Consider the following 2,880-nt stretch of genomic DNA (forward strand, 5'->3'; position numbering starts at 1 on the left):
GAATATCAAGGTTAGAATTTCAAGAAATCCTAGTTATTAATTTTTAGTAAATATCGTCTCCTCACCACTGTCTCCACATCACTTTTAAGGTTTTGCATCCTTAAAATATCCAAAGATAACTCAAAATGATTAGCTAAGACTTCCATATTGTTCTTCCGTTAAATAAGAGAAAATTTAAAGTATTCAAATGTGTTAAATGCGTTGTGTGACGATGTGATAAGTCAGTGCCATATCAACAGTGTCTCCTTGTCTCCAATAACATGGGTAAATATTTATCACAAAACACATGTCCCTCCATATATATCATTGCTATCACAGTTATTGTGATACGAAGGCTGTTGGGAGATTGTTCGAGGCTGTGTTTTTGTGTCTTTAGTTAGTGGGAAGCAACAGAGAAGAGTAACTCACCTACACCACTGTCTCCTATGTTTAGTTCTTTCCCTGAATCGTTTCATTTTCATCACCACTACTAGGTTAAATCCATCTCTCCCTTTCATCGTGTCCATTCCCATCACATCTTAAACCCCTTCATATTAAATTGTTTTCTCATTCCATTACCATTAAACTTTCATAAATGCTTGAATTCATTTATACATACACATTTCTCATAACTGTCTATACCCTTCTTACCTCATCATCACTCTACCACTTTTACCATCCATCTTCTTTTTGCTCCCTCTCGACATCACTATCTTCAACCCTCCACCCTCATATAAATATCAATAATATTTTGTAATACCATCTATCATCTTCCTACCTCATAACTTCCCTCTACTGACCACCTCATTTTTAGAAGGATCACCTCTCACCTCTTGAAATCACCATTAAATGAAAATTAAATCCCTAAATCACCACTCCATGCAGAGATGATCTTTGCGTAGAAATAAAAGATTTAAAATTTAATGAAAAACTATAAACTAATGACATTAATTAATGCACTTTTTTTTTTATCCAAATGTCTCCATAGCCCTACCCTCTAAACGATCATTTACAAAGTGGGAATGAATAATATATATTCTATATCTTGAGGGGGAGTGTGAAGATTTTTGATTATGAATTTTTATGAATTTCAAACATAGTGAAGAGTCAAGATTTAGGTGTAGGGTAAAGGAGAAATAAAAATACAGTTTAGTTTTTAAAATGCATAAGTTTGAATTTTTGTGTCTAGTTTACCATCAATGAAAAATTACTGTTATGGTAAGAGTTGCAGGGATATTTTAGAAAAATATAGAAGTAGGCACGAAATAGAAATATATAAAATAAAATAAATAAATAAATAAAAAAGGGGTGGTGGTTAGTCTGGTTTTTAGGTAGCGAGAGATAGAGAAGAGGATTCTTGAGCATTTTTGGAATATTTGGCGATTCTTTGGCAAACTTGGAAATCTTGTGGAACGACTCAGATTCTTGAGCATTCCTGGGCAAAGTTGGCAATCGTGTGCAGCAACTCAGATTCTTGGGCAAACGTGGAAATCCATGTGCGGCGACTCAGATCAATCTTAGCGATCTTTGATGTTGATTAAATCTTGGCAATCCTGAAGATCTTGGGTGAAGGTTCTAAGCAACATTGGCAGCCTTGGTAAGTGTGACAGTTTTAAACGACCTCAGAAATCTCGGTAAGAACAGCAATTTAAAATCATTGATGATTCAAGATTTTGGCGAGATTGAATATTTGAAATCCTGAAAATCAAAATTAGGTTTGCAATTTTGAACATCTTTCTCTGATTGGTGATTTCTGGTGTTTCTTTCTCTCGCCTGTGATTTTTTACATCTCTATCAATATTACGTGTTCTTTTGTATGTCTCTTTCCTGCTGAAATTGTTGATCAAGATAGAAAGAGATCAAGGTTGATTTTTTTCTTTTCAATTGCAGAATTTAAAATCTGAATGAATTATAATTACCTGCTGAAATTGTTAATTGAAAGAAAAAGAGAATTGGATTTCTAATTTCTTTTGACTGCTGAATTCCGAATCTGAGAGAGGTATCAGATTTTCAATTCTCTTCTTTTCAGAGTTCTGATATCTGAAGAAAATATTATTCTTGCATTGTCACCTTATTCTTAACTGAGTTTTAAATCTGAATAAAAATCTTGATTACCTGATAAAATTGACAATAGAGAGAGAGGAATCAGATGTTCGATCCTCTTCATTTCAAGAGTTCTGATATCTGAAGAAAGTAGTATTCTTGAAGTATCAATCTTATTCTTTAAAAAAATTAATAATAAGGCTTGATAAATATTCTTATTGAAGTGAAAAAGTTATACTGGAATACTTTTACTCTTGGGCTAACCTTTCAGGAAAATTGAATACAAGTTTTTCAATATTTTCAAAGGCAGTCTTTCAGCCCTTGTGAGAATAGAGATACTACGTTGAGTAAAGGAAGTGTTGGTCAGCTGAGAAGGACTTGAGTGGTCCATTGGAAGAAGAAGTGAAAGCGTGGATACCTTCAAAAGCTAAGGGGGCTCAAGGTCATTTTTGTTTTTCAATTTCTAGACAGGAGATATCTGTGTATCCCTATTACCAGGCTGTTTTTAGCTTGGGGGGCTATAAAAACTTGGTCAGGGACGTATTAAAACTCCGGTTAGATATCCCAGGATAGGAGTAAGGGACTAGCCCTAACCTGTATAAAAATCTTGAGTGCCCTCTTCTTCTTTCTTTACCATTAGAAAATAGGTAGAGAAATTAGGAGGATAATAATACAAAAAGTAAAAAGAGTAAGGGAATAGTCTAGTTCACCCCCTCTCTTAGACCATTCATAGGATATTAATCCAACAGAGTGTTGGTGGAAAATAAGTTTTTTTATGATTTCTTTTTTTACCCAAAATCCTATGAATTTACATTTTTGTCCTTCTGGCCTTAGCCTGTTGTAACTTATACCTCTCAG

General features: G+C 33.9%; 1 long non-coding RNA gene across 1 annotated transcript; it reads left to right on the forward strand.

The window, feature by feature from the left end:
• Nucleotides 1-1,323: 1,323 nt before the first annotated feature.
• Nucleotides 1,324-2,589, forward strand: LOC144703206 (uncharacterized). The gene is made up of 2 exons (XR_013581499.1): nt 1,324-1,613; nt 2,329-2,589. It is a non-coding gene; the product is annotated as an uncharacterized LOC144703206 (long non-coding RNA).
• Nucleotides 2,590-2,880: the final 291 nt, after the last annotated feature.

The sequence above is a fragment of the Wolffia australiana genome, chromosome 5 (assembly GCF_029677425.1).
Source record: "Wolffia australiana isolate 7733 chromosome 5, ASM2967742v1".
Classification (NCBI taxonomy): Eukaryota; Viridiplantae; Streptophyta; class Magnoliopsida; order Alismatales; family Araceae; genus Wolffia; species Wolffia australiana.